The 21810-nt window shown below is 42.9% G+C and overlaps 1 protein-coding gene across 1 annotated transcript in view; it reads right to left on the minus strand.

Annotated features, from left to right (window-relative positions):
- The window catches only part of LOC126146831 (uncharacterized), a 690215-nt gene that overhangs the window by 481152 nt on the left and 187253 nt on the right, over positions 1–21810 (minus strand). The gene's annotated exons all lie outside the window — the stretch shown is intronic.

Raw genomic sequence — 21810 nt, forward strand, 5'->3', positions numbered from 1 at the left:
TTCCATTCTTCTGTAAAAGATTAATGTTAGTATTTTGGAGCCGTGACTTATTAAAGTGATAGTTCAGTAATTTTCACACCTGCCAGCACCTGCTTTCTTTGGAACTGGGATTATTACATTCTTCTTGAAGTGTGAGGTTATTTCGCCTGTTTCATACATCTTGCTCACCAGAGGGAAGAGTTTTGTCATGGCTGGCTTTCTCAAGGCTGTCAGTAGCTCTAACGGAATGTTGTAACTCCTTCCATAGCTTATTTGGTTTTTATTCTTGTGATAACATTTGCAAGCTAACATCCCAAAGATGTTCGGGCTCACATGCGGTGCCTCTTCGACGAAATGTCTTGGCTCAAACTATTCTAGGGGTTGAGCCGCACGTGTCGCATTACACGCCCTAAATTAGGCACTTGTGACCCTTTGGTTAAATTGTCTCGCTGGTGGCAAATTTACGAAATAAAAAGTTAATATAACATATAATAACAGTAATAATAATATTGGAAACTAAATTAACGACTCATAAATGGTGTAAGCCACACAGTTGCGATTTGGTTAGAACAATGTTTATTCAGAAAGCGAACTAATATCGAAACTGGTAGTAATTAGAATTACTGTTACACTCGAGTGCATATCCATTTCAAACAGTTCGATCATTCACAATCTCATTGCGAAACGCAAGTCCGATACTCCACCTGGTCATTTACACGAACAGTTCGTGCCAGGCGCGTGGCTGCTCACCGCTCTGAGACTATGTCCCGCGATACCACACTACTCGAAATTTTCTAAGTCGTTTCACTTCCTAAAGACCGACTGTCTGCTTTCGCGTCTCAATCCGAACTGTGCCCTTTGGTGTCTAGACCAGAACTGTCCCTCTGCCCGTCTCCGGCCGCGTCCCCCACGTTAAATAATCAAAGCTTGGTCACTTTCACGTTCTAAATAAAGTAACAATATATATCCATTACGTAATAAACGTTAAATTCTCTTACATAAAACCAGTACGATTTTCTTCCTAACTTTGAATGCCACGGCCAGGAGCCTTGCATCAATGTGCTTTCTGATATATAAATAATGAACATAAGTAACTATTATGCACTAAACTTTACAACACATATTCTATTACCTAATGATTCAACGAGGTGTCATGCTGTCGTCGTTCAGTGTGTTCTGTGTGGAGGAAATTAGGATCTGATGCTTAACTAAAAATACTGATAATATAAATTTACTATATCTTTTAAACAAATAAAGTTACAGAGTTGATACTTACAACATTCGTCATTTCAATGATGCGCTTCTGTATGAAATGTCGATCGTTAAGATCGACCAAAACGTTCAGGTTCTAGCAATCAGGTCTTTGTTACAAAACTTTTTAATTTGACTTAAACAGTCAATACTAAGCTATTACAGATATGATCAATGCTCAACTTTTAATTGGATCACTATGAAAATTTATGAAGGATGGTAGATTAAAATTACTGTGACTTCATTTCTTGAATTACTACAGAATTAAATAGTTTTCATAAATGTTTCCCTTTATGGCCGACCTTAGATCCGCCATATTTAACACTGCTACGTCTCCTTGGCCACAAACAACTTCTACGGGGTTTTCCCCCACTTGCACACTACAGCGCCTAGGCCTCATTCAGCACAATCGACGCCTGTGAATTTTCCTATCTCATGGCGAATCTCCGCTCTTTGTGGCAAACGGTCCTGCACGACAGGGTTCGTTTTACAATTCCTGAAAGTTGACTCTTTCGGCCATATATTTAAATGAGAGATAAATACTCGTTAACTCACAAATTACCTTGTTGCTCTTAATTGGAGCATCAAAATCTTACTTGACGAAATATGGGAGCAGGTAGTTTGTTATATTTTTCCTCAAATGCAGCAGTGCCTCTGATGTAGCCATAACAGTTTCCTTTTCCCGTTTTGACCTTTTGGTTCGAAAGCACGAGTGAATGGTTTGAATGCTTTGTAGAAGTCAAAGAAGTAAATTTTCTTATTTTCCGAGGTGGCATTATAAATGCTAAGAATGTCGCGTTTTAGGTGTCGCAAATATGTCTCCCTGAACCAACTTTAGCGAATCACAGGCCTTCCCGCCTTCAAGTCAACTGCTAAAACAGCAAGAAGCCCTTAGCGGCTTTTCTGCCCATCCTCGTTGGGTAGTGTAGCTGGCGCTACCTCCCTCTCCTCAAATATTCGGATTCCGCTCTGAAAAAGCGATAGGGGTTGACTTTGTGTTGAGGAATGGTAAGCAGTTGTATTCCTAGTGGACAGGAAATTAGAATAAGTCGCGATGTATCTGAGTTTGGAAATCACTAGACTTTAAATAGTCAGCGCTTTCTTGTTGCCCTCTAAAAAATTCTTAGTGTATTATGTACACTCCTGGAAATGGAAAAAAGAACACATTGACACCGGTGTGTCAGACCCACCATACTTGCTCCGGACACTGCGAGAGGGCTGTACAAGCAATGATCACACGCACGGCACAGCGGACACACCAGGAACCGCGGTGTTGGCCGTCGAATGGCGCTAGCTGCGCAGCATTTGTGCACCGCCGCCGTCAGTGTCAGCCAGTTTGCCGTGGCATACGGAGCTCCATCGCAGTCTTTAACACTGGTAGCATGCCGCGACAGCGTGGACGTGAACCGTATGTGCAGTTGACGGACTTTGAGCGAGGGCGTATAGTGGGCATGCGGGAGGCCGGGTGGACGTACCGCCGAATTGCTCAACACGTGGGGCGTGAGGTCTCCACAGTACATCGATGTTGTCGCCAGTGGTCGGCGGAAGGTGCACGTGCCCGTCGACCTGGGACCGGACCGCAGCGACGCACGGATGCACGCCAAGACCGTAGGATCCTACGCAGTGCCGTAGGGGACCGCACCGCCACTTCCCAGCAAATTAGGAACACTGTTGCTCCTGGGGTATCGGCGAGGACCATTCGCAACCGTCTCCATGAAGCTGGGCTGCGGTCCCGCACACCGTTAGGCCGTCTTCCGCTCACGCCCCAACATCGTGCAGCCCGCCTCCAGTGGTGTCGCGACAGGCGTGAATGGAGGGACGAATGGAGACGTGTCGTCTTCAGCGATGAGAGTCGCTTCTGCCTTGGTGCCAATGATGGTCGTATGCGTGTTTGGCGCCGTGCAGGTGAGCGCCACAATCAGGACTGCATACGACCGAGGCACACAGGGCCAACACCCGGCATCATGGTGTGGGGAGCGATCTCCTACACTGGCCGTACACCACTGGTGATCGTCGAGGGGACACTGAATAGTGCACGGTACATCCAAACCGTCATCGAACCCATCGTTCTACCATTCCTAGACCGGCAAGGGAACTTGCTGTTCCAACAGGACAATGCACGTCCGCATGTATCCCGTGCCACCCAACGTGCTCTAGAAGGTGTAAGTCAACTACCCTGGCCAGCAAGATCTCCGGATCTGTCCCCTATTGAGCATGTTTGGGACTGGATGAAGCGTCGTCTCACGCGGTCTGCAAGTCCAGCACGAACGCTGGTCCAACTGAGGCGCCAGGTGGAAATGGCATGGCAAGCCGTTCCACATGACTACATCCAGCATCTCTACGATCGTATCCATGGAGAATAGCAGCCTGCATTGCTGCGAAAGGTGGATATACATTGTACTAGTTCCGACATTGTGCATGCTCTGTTGCCTGTGTCTATGTGCCTGTGGTTCTGTCAGTGTGATCATGTGATGTATCTGACCCCAGGAATGTGTCAATAAAGTTTCCCCTTCCTGGGACAATGAATTCACGGTGTTCTTATTTCAATTTCCAGGAGTGTACTTACTGCCTGTCAAATTCACTTACTCTTTTAGCGCTTTGGACTTTGTGCTCTTGCTTTGTCCCTTATTCATTTTCACGCACGTAGACCCGAAGTGTATCCACGCTAAGTAACGTCTTTAGCCCTTATTTAGATCAGTGTAGTGATTTTCCTGCTTATTCTTTAATTGGTGTGCTAAATGAATATTTACGAGTCAGTAAGTTTTCAAGAGATAGAATCTTATTGCTTTGTGCTCAGTCCTGATACCTCGTGGCGAGTAGATAATTCGTTGGTTAAGTCTACAGTGGAGTTAACTGATTAATATTCTTGTCCTTGTTATTAGTAGTGACTTTAATTTCCAATGATCCAAGATTTCTTTCCACAACGGTCGAACTACCGCCCATACTTCCCTTTTCTCTCCTAATCACTTTATCTTATTCCTTATTCTAGAGAGATACGACTACTGAGACGATATGCACACAAATCATAATATTTTGTGGAATGGTATAGGGACTTACAATAACTAGCTTTTATTTGCAGCCACAAGGAAGACAATTTGAGTAATAAATTTGATTTTCGCACATGATATCTCCTTTTTAATCATTATATCACTGCCTCCCTCCTACAGCAGAAAGTTAACGTATTAGAATTTGTAGAGCACTTGTTAAGAATTTCATGACATTTGAAAGGAAATAATGTGAGTTGGATCATGTCGTCGTACGGTGTGTCGGGTGTTGAATTACCATTGCATATCATTTGATGAATTAGTTTCATGACAGGGCTTAATTTCTTCTCTGACCTGGCAGGATCATTGTATATGTGACAGACATTTATAGATGATTTACTTGTCATTCTTACATAAAGTGTGCCTCATTGGTTGGCATTAAACTAAAATCCACCTGCTGCGGTGAAAGAGAGTATATAATAGCAGAGTTATTGTGAGACATTAATTACAGGCATCTTAGGCACGTTTCCTATCCCTTATATAAAATCCTATACCCCTTTTTGGTTGGACTGTTCCACCTAATGAGCGTAATCTGTCCTATAAATCCCATAATGCTACTTCTCATTACCAGGCACCTATTTTGCCAGTGGCAGGATTCCGAGAAAATGGTCGGTTTACAAAGGAGACTGCTTAAAAATTGTTTGTGCATCCCCAATTAGAATAGTGCCCATGTGTGTGTATGATCTGCACCAGTTAGGACTAGTGGAGATTATTCAACGTGTAGAAAGCAGAGCGGTACGAATGGTCCTAAGTTTGAATGATGGAATTGCTGGGTGGAAATAAAATATTCGAAATATCAACCTCTTGAAAATAGGTGAAAACTATCCCGTGAATTCCTGCTTACTAGCACTTAGTGAAGAGTCGTATTCTTCAGCCCTCTATGTAGCGCTCCGTAGGGACCGTCAGTACGAAATAAAATTACAGCACCCACAGAGACAATTAGACGTTAGCTCCGCCAAGGCACTTCACGCAGATTTTCAGAGTATGTATTTAGATGTGGAAGTATTCGGTATGTGAATCCCTCACACACTGCCTTCTTGACAGTACAAGTCAACACCGTGAAACAAAAGTTTCCGCTATGAAATGAGGTCCTTGAGAAAAATAGGTTGCAGACGCTTTTAACGTCAGATGATACTGAAGAAAGCGATGCGGTGTATACACAGCGACATGTTTACCTTGCATATATAGCTAGCTTATCAGCAGAGCAACTGTTTGCCGCGAGAGCCCCAGTTGTAGAAAGATAACTGGGAACGATGCTGCTCCGCTACCCGTTTAATTACAGGAAATAAAAGTTCTGGAGTTTGCACAGCACACAGCAGTCGGAGCAGTGGAGCTAAGCGGAAGGGGTGGAGAGAAGTTCACGTGAATTAGTCCAAGGGCGGATACGGAAGTGCGTTTCCCGCTAATAACTTTGTTAATCCATATACTGCACATACACCAGGCCCCCTAGAAAAAGTTACATTGTTATATCAGAGGAAATTTCCTAGAATGTTAATTATACTTTTGTTCATTTCATTCCAAAGTTTCTGAGGCGAAAATATAATTACTATCTTACATGACAGCACGCAGTAGTCACACAATAAAACGTTGCTAAAACAAACTTTTGCTAAAACGAACTTGAAAATTCTTACCCTTCTATGTAGCTGTGTACGTAGTTCACACCTTCAACTTGGCAGGCGTCAGCTGCTGGAAACTTTCATATGTTATCAATTTTACCACCTTTAGAATGGTTTTATGCTTCATTTCTTCTTTTACGATCTTGTGCTAACCTTGAGACATTGCACATCACAAAGACTCGGTCGGAAAGAGTGGGCGCTGTGTTGCGGTATTGTAATAGAGGAAAGTCTGAGGTCCTATAGGTAGGCGTTCACAAGTCCGCTCGGTGAGGACACTCTCAGAAGAGCATACAGATGTGAATCCCAACGTTCAGCTGCCGGTCAGATAAATCCTAATGGAGAATGCGAATGATGAAACATAAATGGCCAATAAGCAAGTAATATGCAGCATGTTTCAGGCTGAGTAGTAAATAAGTCATGACTAACTGCACTCCATGTGAAGCGCAGTAGCAAACCATCTAATGAAAAGTACGCCTGGCTCAAGTGTAATGCAAGGACGTGCAGCCACGCTAAGCACATTAAGCTGTGGTTTCAGCCACTGTGTTCCAAAAAGTGCAATGTGACGGCACACAGTTACCAAATGCAATTTTCATGAGGGGGTCGGTGGTAGAAATTCGACTTGTTAAAGGACAAAGAGACTAGCGTTTAAAACTATATTGAAAGTCTGATTCTTTAACAATTGAAATCAGACTTACAAAAATCACTAACGCAAAAGAACATACTCTGCCACGATTGAGTTAATAAATGCTAAAGGAGTGGCAAATCTATAAATTCTGAGTGCAAGCCGGGTGAATAAATAACTTTACTTGATGTCAAGCTGACTGACCAGAAAATTAAGAAAAATTCCACTAAAAAATTCCCCTTTTGAAGCACAACATTAATTATGTGCAAGCAATCACCGCAGCAACAACGTACCTGAAAATCTGCACACTTCTCAAATCGAGCATTACGAAATCATACTTCCAAAATTCAACGTCCTCTCCATTTTTATCTCTGTGGTCTCTTAGAATTTTCAGACCACTTAGCAGCAAGACGAACACCCGACTCACCTAATTTTCACAGAATGATACTGGCAACGACAATGCTACTGGCAACCAAAGACCACATTGCCACATTGCTTGTACTCACAACCTCTGAAGACTATCATAAAAATATCCAGTGTACAGATATGTTGCATGACATATAGAATGAAAATAGAGCTCACATTACTTTAACTGAATACAAAAAAAAAATTAGAAACATTAACAAGGTTTTCATTTCGCTATTGTTTTATATATTGATTAACATTTTTGTTTGATGTTCATGCTGTGAAGTTGTGCTTCAGGTTACATAACTGAATTTTCTACCATGATTTGTTAGTCAATTCTACTGTATCGTTCAGGCACGCAGCACATCTTTACAAATGCCGGATATATCGATATGATATTTGTGCATGGGTTTTGTAATCCAAAGGCTTCTGCTGATTGTAGAGAACACAGTAGTAGATTTCCTAACCGCAGGGCACCGATTAATGAGTATTTATTCCCATTTTCACTGAGCCGCGTCAGGCTTGTGCAGCACCCTGCGGTCATATATCTCTTTAGAGTGTGAATGAAGTGGATGATATTTTTCAGTTGGTAGAACACAGTCATTCAAAAAGAACACTCAGAATTTCTACTCTTATTGTTGTACCACACACAGGACGGGGAAAATTGAACTGGACCAGGAATTATACTCTAAGAAAAAAAAATTATCCGAATAGGACGGAAATCGGTGTGTGACGCACATGTACAAACAACTAATAGTAATCCATTTAATTTGTGGCATGCACCAGCGCAAATACTAGTTCTTCAATAGATATTCGGCCGCATATCATTCGTCCCGGCTGGACGACACCCGGGCGAAATATCACTTGGAGAAGTGGTATTTGCCTGGCTGCAAGCCCGAAATTTAATGGATTATTCATCACGACACGAGAAGATAAAAATGCACAAATGGTTACAGTTTCAGAGAAACAGAAAAAGAGCTTCACGTTTTGGGGTAGTCAGTAATTCGTTGGGTCACCTCTGTCCCTCATGCAAACAGTTACTCGTCTGCTAGTTGATTGATGCAGCTGTTTAATGTCCTCCTGAGGTATCTCGTGCCTAATTCTGTCCATAATGCTCAAATCGTTCTCAACTGTGGAGAGATCCGGCGACATTGGTGACCAAGGTGGGGTCTGGCAAGCACGAAGACAAGGAATAGAAATATTCGCCGTGTGTGGGCGAGTATTATCTCGCTGTAATGTAAGCCCAGGATGGAAGGCCATGAAAGGCAACAATACTGGAAGTAGAATTTCATCGCTGTACCGCTGTAAGGGTGCCTCGCAAGACAGCCAAAGGGGTCCAGCTTTGAAAATGGTCTTCCAGGTTCAGTTTGAAGTGGTGATTATCACTGAAGACAGTTCGACTCCAGTCAGTGAAATTCCAGGCCGAATAAGCATCTGGAGATGCCCTGAACAACGGTGGGATACGACCCTGACTATAGCTCGCCATGCAGCACGACAGCGAGTAGTGACGCTCGGGACTACCATTTCGTTTCATAGCACGAAGCCTTTGGTTGTCATCCGCGCCACCCTTACAGCATAGCGGTACGCCAACGATATTCGATAACTCTTTTTGTTGCCCTTCATGACATGCCATCATGAGTTTACATTCCAGCAAGATAACACCCGCCCGCAAACGGCGAAAGTGTCTATTGCTGGTCTTCGTGCTTTCTAAATCATATTTTGGCCAGCAAGGTCACTGGATCTCTCCTCAGTTGAGAACGTCGGGAGTATCTGGACAGGAGACTCGTACCATCTCGGGATTTTGACAATAACGCGTCAATTGGGCAGAATTTGGCACAATATCACTCAGGAAGACATCCAACCGCTATTAATCAAGGCCAAGCAGAATAGCTGCTTGCATAAGGGCCAGAGGAGGACAGTGCTTTACTGACTTTGCTAGTTTGGGAAGCTACTGATTTCCATGCCAGGGTGTATTCCTTCTTAGAGTGTGTTTCACGCATATTAGAAAAGGCAAAGCAAATTATATAATCTGTCTCACTTGGGTTCCATTGAATATTTCATGGGCCAGTTTTATTTTGCCAACTTTGTACAAGAGTATGACAGACATTACGCGTGTACAGCTTCCATCAGTTTCATTTATGGCAGATTTAAAACTTTACAGAAGGCGTTGAACGAAAACGATTTGTTTTTTTGTTACTGGACATCTGCAAGTCGCCCATTAATCATATTAATAGTGCATACTAACGTAGTCATTTTCACTCGTCATTGCATTAATAACACTCATTACTCATATCAGTGGTCCGATCGAAACCTACTTTTGTTTCTGGAGACGCACTTTGATGAATGCTTTTCTGTAAAGGTGTGTCGTGTTATGATAGTTCAATGGTTCAAATGGCTCTGAGCACTATGCGACTTAGCTTCTGAGGTCATCAGTCGCCTAGAACTTAGAACTAATTAAACCTAACTAACCTAAGGACATCACACACATCCATGCCCGAGGCAGGATTCGAACCTGCGACCGGAGCGGTCACGCGGTTCCATACTGAAGCGCCTTTAACCGCACGGCCACACCGGCCGGCGTTATGATAGTTGATTGGAGCTTTAGTGTTACGGCATCGTCTTACAGGGCCCTGTTATCTTGACTTTGTTGAAACGAATTTTCAGCATTATCGGAATGGTCTTTGAATCTATGCGGATCATCTTGCGCTTAGAGAGTGGCGTGGCCGCTGCTCATTCTGATCATCAACTAACACATCACCCAGACCTAACATTTCCAGGAAGACGAAACAGCTAAATTGGTCACTTTTAATGACCATCAGGATACTCCTTAAGAACTTTTCCTTTTGCGATGGTTGAACGGCGAGGTCTACGATGAAAGAGTAAACACAAGAGACGAGTAGATCGTGGGGTTTGTGAATGGCGCTGTCCTCATAAAAGAGCGCCGACAGAAGAGCTACAGGTGATCTTGTAAAGAGTATTAGAAAGCGCACTTAAGTCGGAAGTGGAATTTATGAAAATCAACATTTAAAGTAACCATTTTCCATTGCTAAAAACCCTCCGTCAGCATTTATTTGGGTGACGTTCTAATAGCTCTCTCTCTCTCTCTCTCTCACACACACACACACTCTCTCTCTCTCTCTCTCTCTCTCTCTCTATGGTATCAATTAAAGCCCTACACAGGTTATGTGGAAATTTTTATTCGAATTAGTCTAAATTACCACCTCCAAAAATATTTACTAAACACCGTGAATATATGGACCGTTGTGTCTCCATGTTATAAAAATCTCTCATTCAGAAAGCAAATACGTCGTTCGTCTAGAATCTATTTTAACGACGACTTTGCGGCGCGACGCTCCATCTGTGACGATTGTGCTGTGAACACACAGCAGGATGAATTTTTAAATAAATTAATAACCATTTACAGAATCATCCCACAGAAATATACAAGGGCTCAAACGATAGTCAGTGAGGAGTGCTTTCAGTTTACCTCACCACATTCCTGTATGACTATACACAGTCTGTCTGTGACTATACACAGACTGTAACGGTCAAAGGCTAGAACTATTCGTTAATAAAAGTTTTAGCACGGAACTTGTCTCTTATTTCATAAACAAACAACGGCATGTGATAACCTAGAATAGTTTTACCTTAAAGTGTCTTTCAGTGTTTCAACCGCATTTTGCGCAGTTGCAGTTTTACTGGTTAAACCATAACCATGATTCATAAATGGCACATGGTACGCAAAACGGACTACGCAAATCAAAATAGTGGACAAAAAACAGTATGTATCATCATATCGTACTTATCCATTATAATATTACCAAGATGAAAAATGCACCAGTCATAACCCAAGAAAGGCGAATGTGTCCTGTGCAGAGTAAGGGATGTAAAAGAAAGGAAGTAGCTTTTAGATTTATTTGGCAGCTTCAAAGACAATTATATTTAACATCTTCATATATTCCTGCTTGTTTACTCGTTAGTATTAGTATCCATGTCACATAATATAATTCCTATTACATGTGTACTCCTGCTCTCTGATACTTCGCATTTTAAATGCATCCGACTCTCTAGAAACACACAAATTTGCGTCTCACCTTACTCGTAAGAAGTGGTGGGTTTGATGGACAAATGGTTCCTTCGGAGAAAAATAAGCCCCTACGCAGAAATAATCTTTTTAGCGACCCCCTCCCTCAGAAACATTTCCATGCCTAGAAATTTTATACCCCCCAGACTAACGTTTTAGCTATTACATGTATGCTCTTGGTATTATCTGACGTAAATTTTCTGGCTTTCGGGCAGAAAAACAAGGAATTTATCTTGTAAATTGTAACTAACACAGCTCATGTCGGCCGGCCGAGATGGCCGTGCGGTTCTAGGCGCTGCAGTCTGGAACCGCGAGACCGCTACGGTCGTAGGTTCGAATCCTGCCTCGGGCATGGATGTGTGTGATGTCCTTAGGTTAGTTACGTTTAGCGAGTTCTAAGTTCTAGGGGACTAATGACTTCAGAAGTTGAGTCCCATAGTGCTCAGAGCCATTTGAACCATTTTGAACAGCTCGTGTCGTTGGGAAGTAGGGTTAATTCATAAAAAAGACGAATATTTCAGGATGCTTTAGTTTAAACGTCTTTGAAGGTGCCAAATACACTCCTGGAAATTGAAATAAGAACACCGTGAATTCATTGTCCCAGGAAGGGGAAACTTTATTGACACATTCCTGGGGTCAGATACATCACATGATCACACTGACAGAACCACAGGCACATAGACACAGGCAACAGAGCATGCACAATGTCGGCACTAGTACAGTGTATATCCACCTTTCGTAGCAATGTAGGCTGCTATTCTCCCATGGAGACGATCGTAGAGATGCTGGATGTAGTCCTGTGGAACGGCTTGCCATGCCATTTCCACCTGGCGCCTCATTTGGACCAGCGTTCGTGCTGGACGTGCAGACCGCGTGAGACGACGCTTCATCCAGTCCCAAACATGCTCAATGGGGGACAGATCTGGAGATCTTGCTGGCCAGGGTAGTTGACTTACACCTTCTAGAGCACGTTGGGTGGCACGGGATACATGCGAACGTGCATTGTCCTGTTGGAACAGCAAGTTCCCTTGCCGGTCTAGGAATGGTAGAACGATGGGTTCGATGACGGTTTGGATGTACCGTGCACTATTCAGTGTCCCCTCGACGATCACCAGTGGTGTACGGCCAGTGTAGGAGATCGCTCCCCACACCATGATGCCGGGTGTTGGCCCTGTGTGCCTCGGTCGTATGCAGTCCTGATTGTGGCGCTCACCTGCACGGCGCCAAACACGCATACGACCATCATTGGCACCAAGGCAGAAGCGACTCTCATCGCTGAAGACGACACGTCTCCATTCGTCCCTCCATTCACGCCTGTCGCGACACCACTGGAGGCGGGCTGCACGATGTTGGGGCGTGAGCGGAAGACGGCCTAACGGTGTGCGGGACCGTAGCCCAGCTTCATGGAGACGGTTGCGAATGGTCCTCGCCGATACCCCAGGAGCAACAGTGTCCCTAATTTGCTGGGAAGTGGCGGTGCGGTCCCCTACGGCACTGCGTAGGATCCTACGGTCTTGGCGTGCATCCGTGCGTCGCTGCGGTCCGGTCCCAGGTCGACGGGCACGTGCACCTTCCGCCGACCACTGGCGACAACATCGATGTACTGTGGAGACCTCACGCCCCACGTGTTGAGCAATTCGGCGGTACGTCCACCCGGCCTCCCGCATGCCTACTATACGCCCTCGCTCAAAGTCCGTCAACTGCACATACGGTTCACGTCCACGCTGTCGCGGCATGCTACCAGTGTTAAAGACTGCAATGGAGCTCCGAATGCCACGGCAAACTGGCTGACACTGACGGCGGCGGTGCACAAATGCTGCGCAGCTAGCGCCATTCGACGGCCAACACCGCGGTTCCTGGTGTGTCCGCTGTGCCGTGCGTGTGATCATTGCTTGTACAGCCCTCTCGCAGTGTCCGGAGCAAGTATGGTGGGTCTGACACACCGGTGTCAATGTGTTCTTTTTTCTATTTCCAGGAGTGTAAGTCGAAAAGCTAATTCCCTTCTTTTACATTTTTGACTGTGACCAGGACATATTTGCCTTTTTTGTGCTATGATAGTATCATTTTCCTTTCTGTTTCCCAAATTTTACTATATACTATATACTATATATCTTGACATTAGCCCTCTATAACATCGCAAGCGATGTAAATATTTGTTGACCATGACGATGACACATCCAGTAGAGGCTTTTCTTTGTTTTTTTCAGCCATGGTGCTTGTATCGTGGCAACAGTTAATGCTTCCACAAAACAAAGAAGGACCGTTAAGTAACTGTGTTTGTCAACCTTCTTAAAAAAATTTAACCGAGTCGCATAAGTTTGAAACGTAGAAGTGGTACGAGAAAAAAATTAACAAAAACATGTCTCTCCATGTAAAATCCGTATGAAGCTAAACTTCTGAAACAGGTTTATTAATTTTATCGCAAGACTGCATTTTATTTATTTGATTCGCTTTAAACCGTATGGAACAATGTAACACTTTGAATCAAAGTACTTCATATATTCCAGCCCCTGCAAATCTCCTTGCTTTAAGTTCAGGAAAATATTGGACGTGCGTGTGATCGACTCGAAGACAGACAATTGGTCAAAGTTTTTTGCAGTGGCCATAGCCGACTACCAAAGTACTGAAGCCCTTTGTACAAAAGCGTGCAAATTAATGCGTTTTTTAATATTCAGTATCGGCTTGACGGGAAATTCTTAATATTATCACTGAAGCAAATAAACTTCGTTCTGTCGAAGGGACAGCAACTTGCTAGTCGTAAGTTACTCATCTAAGACCGCGTTTTCTTCACATCATGTGATACTAGAAGCACTCGGGGATCGCGATAAATAAGTTGTTTTCAGAAGGGTAATAAGTAAAATATTGAAGAGGACAGTAATGAAATGAAATGTCGTGTGGCTAGGGCCTCCCGTCGGGTAGACCGTTCGCCTGGTGCAGGTCTTTCGAGTCGACGCCACTTCGCCGACTTGTGCGTCGATGGGGATGAAATGATGATGATTAGGACAACACAACACCCAGTCCCTGAGCGGAGAAAATCTCCGACCCAGCAGGGAATTGAACCCGGGACCTTACGATTGACATTCTGTTACGCTGACCACTCAGTTACCGGGGCCGGACAGGACAGTAATGAGCTTACGGAAGAGTTCATACTCAAAACCTTCTCCGTATCACTACTCTATAATTTGGGGGTACAATTACAACATAGGAAGGCGTGATGAAATCAATCCAGTTAATGCAAGAACATATAGCAAATCAAGGTACTTTTCAGCCAAAATCTGATAAATGTAAAATATAAAAGGCAACAACAGATTCATTCGCCAGCGTAACAGGTTTACAGACATTTAACTTCTGACGACTATGCACACATTAAACTCTCCATAATCAAACCACATTTTCTGTAATTTCGTTGATCTGGTGTGTACATCTGTAGATTATGGTCGACATTAGATCTGAAACTGTACTTGGACTTAATGTCAATTTCTCTGAGATTTGCTCTCTCAAAAATGAACACGGTCGCCGAAAGAAGCTTCCTATACAAGATGTAAAAGCTCTATGCGATACTTACATCCAGATGTAAGAGAAAGCAGCCTATTTTAACGATGTGGAAGCAAAAACACCCGCCGAATGCTTCCTAGTGGAGACACACAAGACATCGCCACCGTCAATATAAGAATTTTCCACGCTGCTTAGTAACGAATTTGTAAGAGGAGAAGTACCCTTAAAAAATAAGGTCTGAAAGCTGCAGTATTATATTTGTTATTATTGTTACGATTATTATTATTATTATTATCATTGTGTTTTCACCAGAAATTGTGGGACTTTCCATTTTGAAGTTCATTGGTAGTGGGTAGTTGGAGTCTTACACAAAAACTGTAATATTTTCGAGGTTGCTGTTTCTAGGCAGGACAAAATTTTACAAACATTTCGTTCCCTGTGTGACCTCTCCATGACAGAATAAAAATTTTAACGTTATCGAGAGTTCATATATTCAAAATAATTTGATTGGTATTGCAATATGAATAAAAAATTATCGAGAATGTCAAATATAGCAGTGCTGGACAATACAAAGGAGAGCATTGCTATTACAGTACCTAATGAGCATCCTACAATCGGTTAATAAATAACTATGTTCAGTAACAAAATGAATTAAAACCAGTTGTAACAATAATGAAGTTTATTCGTTGTGCCCATCATAAATACTGTATCTTAACATCCCGTGAAGAAAGCTGTATCTAACAGTCTTCCGGAACGCCAAATTAACTAAAATATGATGTAGATGTCTTTCCTAGATGTTTTAACAAAATTCTGTATTACAGTTTAGTTCTTAGATATACAGGGTCAAGAAAAATTCGCGCATTTGGACTTCGCAGGAGATTCCTCACATACTGGCAATACAAAAATGTGTCTCATAAAATTTCGTCCTTCGTATACTTCGGGCAGTAAATGGCCGTTAAAGATTGACAATCTGGCAACACTGTAATCACGAGTTGGTGACTACATCTGTCTGGATACATCAATAGTGCTGTGCAGTTGGTGCAGTACATAGCCTTTTGGGTTAGAATGGAGAGGCCAAGGGTTCGACTCTGCGTCGTGAATTATTTGTTTTTATTTGCAACCAGTAGTCCGCAAGGTACGGTATCTGGCGTCTCAATCGTCATACAGTGATTGCGGTGGGTCTTCTGCAAAACATTTTCAGTTACGTATTACGCACACAGAAATACGATCGTTTACATTGCTGAACTTTTAAAGAAACCTTTTACACGTCGTCGACGCGAATTGTTTCGCACCAATGCATCTACTAGATTCCAAACTAGTTTTATGTGTACGCTCCCCCAATGGTCCTATCAATTAAACTATTATTCTTGCCACGTTTAGTTTAGGTCCATTAGAATTATTTAGGGCTTCAGTCACTAATAGGGCTGGCAACGTACTTTGTAAATAATTTCAATTGGACCATTGGAGGAGGGCACACAGAAAACATCTAGTAGATGCAGTGGTGCGAAACAATTCGCGTCCACGACGTGTAGAAGGTTTGTTTAAGAGCTGACGAATAAAACGATTGTACTTCTGTTTCTGTGTTCGAAGTACGTAACTGTAAAAGTTTTGTAGAGGCCCCACTGTAATCGCTGTATAACGATTAAGACACCAAATACCGTACCACGCAGACTACTTTTAACAAATATGCCTCGTTCCAGAATCGAACCCTCGACCTCCTACATGCCAGCCCAAAACCTATCCGCTGCACCAACTGCACAGCACTGCTGCATACGCTGACAGAGGTACTTACGATAATGTGGTTACAGTGTTGCCAGTATGCCAATCTTTAACGCCCGAAACACGTGCAGGACGAAATTTTGTCAAAGATATTTCTGTATTGCCTTTATGTGAGGAATAGTGCTGAGAAGTCCGGGTGTGCGGATTTTTCTCACCTTATAAAAACGGGCACATTTCGAAAATGAACACGGTAAGCTTTAGTACATCATTCGACTGCCAATTGAAAATTTGTTCCTGATCAAAACGGTAACCATATTGTTACCTAAATTTATCATTTTCATATCCATTTAAAACTTTCAGCAAAATTTTAAAGGTCTGTCTGTACGTTGATCTTCGTCTTAGCCATCTTAAATTAGTGACAGACCTAAATGGAATGGTGGCACATGCTAGGATTGTACAAAAATATGTAAACACCGCGACAAGTGCAGGCTTGCATTTAAATGCAGATGGTATCCCAGCCTGCAGGTTGCGCTGTTACATTCGACTAGAAACGCCACCTGTGCAATGTCCTCAATTTGTTGCAAGGATCAGGCGCGGTCACAACAATGTTATGTACAGGTTTGAGTACATTGATCGAAGCAAAGTGATTTCAAACTTGAACAGATATTGGGTATTGTATTGTTTTGTACTGTGTGGACTGGGGACGTAGAAACGACGGAGAGGCCTCGTCCCCGCCCTAGCCCGCGGTGGTTCAAAACCGCCATCAGGCTACAGCAGTCCACTCACCCCACTGCCGTCTCACATCGAACATAGGGTTATTGTGCGGTTCACCCCCTGTGAACGCCCCTGGGAACGTCTTACACCAGGCGAGTGTAACCCCATTGTTTGCGTGGTAGAGTAATTATGGTGTTCGCGTACGTGGAAAAAGTGTTGGCGCAGCAATCGCCGACATAGTGTAACTGAGGCGGAATAAGGGGAACCAGCCCGCATTCGCCGAGGCTGATGGAATACCCCCTTAAAAACCATCCACTCGCTGGCCGGTACACCGGACCCAGACACTAATCCGCCGGGTCGATTCGTGCCGGCGACCGGCACGCCTTCCCACCGGGAAAGCAGTGCGTTAGACAGCACGGCTAATCGGGCGGGCGCATGTAGGGGTGCTTCAGCATCCAAGTTAGCCGAAAATGTTTCAAGAGGCACCGTGTCGAAGATTTATTCTGCGTACAGGGAAAGCGGAAGAACATCAACAGCAAAGTCAAAACTCGGACAAAAGTGAAACTGAACATCGCAATTGTAAAACCTGGCAGCACCGAAACAACACGAAGCGAGTTCCGTAAGCAGGGAATTGCAGGACTAGGTGGAATTCTAAAACCACACGTCTGTGTCGCAAATTCGACTAACAGGAAAACGTGGTGCCGATGCCATAAATCCTAGACTATGGAGCAACTGAAGAACGATGATTTTTTGTTTCTCAATGTTTCCAATTTCTAGACCAGTTTACGTCCAAACACTGAAACGTGGCCGGGATACGATGATGATTTGGGCTGCCATATTGTGGTATTCCATGGCCCCCCATGGTTACTCTGCAAGGTCTCATTACTGCCAAAGATTATCCGATTATGTTGCATGATCAAATCGAACCCATGGTGAAATGTTTGAATCCCCAGTGGTGATGTTGTGTTCCGAGACTACCTGTTCACACTGCTTGAATCCTAAAGGACTGGTGTTATGGGCACGAGGACGAATTGTCGCACCTCCCCTGGCCACTCTGGAGAGAAGGATCCGTGATCACTGTCCACCTCCGTCATCGTTACCTGTACTTGTCTCTATTTTGTATGAACAGTAGTATAAGGGTTCCTTGAAAATAATACCCGGATCTATATTTACCGAGACGACTGGAAACTATTTTGAATGCCAACGGATTTCATTTGTCGTATTAGGCGTGCTAATGTCTTGTGTTTCTCGTGTTTCCATATTTTTGTTCAATCCTATCTATGCGAGCTCTGTTCTTCCGCCCACTTTAGGTTGCAGCTCCTCCTATAAAATAGTTCAAAGGTAGTAGGACGGCAACGACAACTAAACCATGTGTAGGAGAGCATTTTCGGAGCAAGCTTATTTCGTCACCGTCTCTTTCAATATATGTTCCCCCTACGAAATCAGTTCTATCACAGTATTACAGCAATTTGTTAAAAGAATATAGCTGAAAACGGAATGCTTCCATTGTTTTCTGAATTGGAAAAATGCTATTAATCATCCCCCTTAGGGCATACGTGTACCTTCTTACACAAATGCATTTTTTTTAGTTTACATCTGGTATCTTGCTTTCTGCTTTTGTGGCTGTCCAACTCGCAAACACATTACCTATATTTGACCATGCGAGGAATACGATACATTGAAAACGATCTCCTCTACACTGGAACGTTTCCCCTCGCGCTTCATTAATGGTCATAGAGTACCCTAATCTTAGCGGAAATGTGAGACATTTGAAGTTGAATAGTAAGGTGAAATGAAAAGTATGGGTTAATATTTCCGCTTCTGTGGCGTTCTTTAGAAGTTCTTTTGAGAAGGCAACCTGGGAACACCAAGCAAATTTAGGAATTTTATTGTGAAGTTAGCGATTTCATCTTTACTCATCATTGCTTGAATGGATTAAATATTTTTAAGTGCCCTGGTCTCAAAATTGTATGTGTTGACTTTTTTTCTGAAGTACATAATTTTTTGTTGTTATGACTGTCAGCTCACACACCCATTCTTTTTACTTAGTTTATTCTGTACAAGCGGAATCACTTTTCTTTCTTCGTTGGGTAACTCATCGCTTAAAACAATTTTGCCGGAGAACAGATCAACGAAATGTGCGGCGTTTTAAAACAGCGTTCTAGATCATTCGAGAACAGTCTGCAAGTCTCACAAACACCTGTAAATATTGAGAAATACTCGTCATAGGCCAAGAATGTTAGGAAAATCGCGAATTTTTCCCTCTGAAAGGGACAGGAAGGTCCAGATGGCCATTATAATGAGATGGCGACCACGTCAAATACCCATAAAACTACCCGACCTCTCTTAACCACAAGAGCGAACCCAGCACAACGGCTGTAGTACAGAATAGGAAAACCGAGGGATGCACCTGACACAAAAACCACTGATTGGCGGTGTGTAGTTTTGGAGGTATCATCAACCTCACCCTCAAACACTAAGTTATATATACAGGGTGAGCCACATAAGACATAAATCCCCGCCGGCCGGTGTGGCCGTGCGGTTAAAGGCGCTTCAGTCTGGAACCGCTTGACCGCTACGGTCGCACGTTCGAATCCTGCCTCGGGTATGGATGTGTGTGATGTCCTTAGGTTAGTTAGGTTTAATTAGTTCTAAGTTCTAGGCGACTGATGACCTCAGACGTTGAGTCCCATAGTGCTCTGAGCCAAGACATAAATCCCCTTTTACTTCGTGAACAGTTACACATATTGAAACGGCAAATGCTAGAGCCCCGAGGGGCACGTATGGTTTTGTTTATTCAATTTTTTTTGCGCTGGTATCAAATGGTTCAAAGGGCTCTGAGCACTATGCGACTTAACTTCTGAGGTCATCAGTCGCCTAGAACTTAGAACTAATTAAACCTAACTAACCTAAGGACATCACACACATCCATGACCGAGGCAGGATTCGAACCTACGACCGTAGCGGTCGCTCGGTTCCAGACTGTCGCGCCCAGAACCGCACGGCCACTCCTGCCGGCAGCGCTGGTATCAAGGGAGATATTGACGCAAGTACGTTGTTTTTTTTTATGTACTCGTATACCTTTTATAACTGCATTCAGTAGCTCTTGAGAAGACAATTACAGCGGTAAAGCGATTGTTAATGTTGACTTTGAAACCTGTAGTAAAAAGATTCGAGAAATGTCATAGAGTGAAGGAGCACGGTGGCCGGAAACGGCATTTGCGGTGCAAACAGTGCCAAGCAGGTGTCTCGGTCCAGGCTGCACAGGTGTATATCGTAAGTTAGGCCTGCGCTAAGAGAATTATCTTTATTTCCCCTAGAACCGTCTTACGACCTAGACCCAGTTTCATCTAAGAATGTTGTATATGGAAGAGCAACGTAGGCTACAATCTAGGGTATCACATAGGGCTTACGAAAATTATTTCAGTTTGTGTATCCTCCCAGATTTACGTGAGCTGAAACAGAGTAATCAACTGTTTATTCTTCAAAAATAAAGTGGTTGGTACGTGGTCACCTTTTCGTACCCACCATATCTTAGATACCATAAAAGAGGAAGCGGGATGGAATCATGGTTGGTAGTCACAATTTATAATGAAGATAGTTTATTACCATTCCGACTTTTAAGGAATTTCACAATTAGATCTTCTAAGGAATTTGATAGTTACAAATTGTGGAGGAGCTTTGCAAATACAGTTAGAAACTCAACGTACTCAGGACACAAATAAACAGTCCCTTAAGAGAAAGTCATAAAAAATTATCGTGCCAGGCATTTATAGGAACTTTAAGCATAGTAGTTATCAATTACGTGACATACCAACTTCATCAGACTCCTTAAAATCAGGTATTACATTAAGATGGCCACACTTAACATTCTACACTAAAATACCCTTATAAAGTTACTATTTCAATCCGTTAAAGAAGCACTTGTTAAAAGATCAATTACAAACTTAACGTTGCCGGACACTAATACACCTCGCTTTATTTTCCATTATTAAGAAAACAGAATTACTGACAAACTTCAGAAATTCAAACTCCCATATAATATTTCCCTCAAAATACATATGATGTAAACAGTTACCAATAAAGGGTGACGTAATGACACTTTTAAACTAGTGCCAAGCTAATATCCAATTACATAACATGACAGAACCACTTGTTTAAAAAACTGTAGCAGAAACACTGATCTTTAAAAATGAATGTTCACGTGCTCAGACTTGTTAATAAAAGACTACTAGAAAAAGCTGCGCAAGGAACTCAGCAGACAGATTCCATGCAATTTAATGTTTATCCAGTTGCCAGGCGCTAATGTATAAGGAAACAGGTTCATATGAGAACGGGTTACATAAAATATATATTTATATATTTATCAGCGTAACCCGCCTTGGCGGAAGAAAGATAAATACTAAACTTTGGATGGCGATATGTGAACAACTCCCGGTAGTGGCCAGATTCTTGAACAGTGACAGGTCTAGACCTCGGATGACATTTCACTCCACACCAAGGCGCTGACACAATCGCAGGTTTTTACGCGAATCACAAAGACATTCCAGTAACTCTGAAACATAGTACACTCGGCAGAACCTTTGACTCGATACATGGGTAAGCGTGTAAAAGAACACGTTACACTACTGACAAATTCGCAACTTTGACCTTAAGCATTTTACACATGGACAACTATATTAATAGAGTGCATGCATTGAAAGCGCTGACATAAAATCATTTGATTACAAGAAACACAGATCACTAGTAAAACTTCTGCGAAAACTCTAAAATAACGGCCACCATTTAACTAGACCAACTGAACTCTTCCACACCAAATTAAAGTTCAACTGTGAATGTCTCACCATAATAATAAAAATTAAATGCCTCTGAGTGCGTCGG

The sequence above is a fragment of the Schistocerca cancellata genome, chromosome 2 (assembly GCF_023864275.1).
Source record: "Schistocerca cancellata isolate TAMUIC-IGC-003103 chromosome 2, iqSchCanc2.1, whole genome shotgun sequence".
Taxonomy (NCBI): domain Eukaryota; kingdom Metazoa; phylum Arthropoda; class Insecta; order Orthoptera; family Acrididae; genus Schistocerca; species Schistocerca cancellata.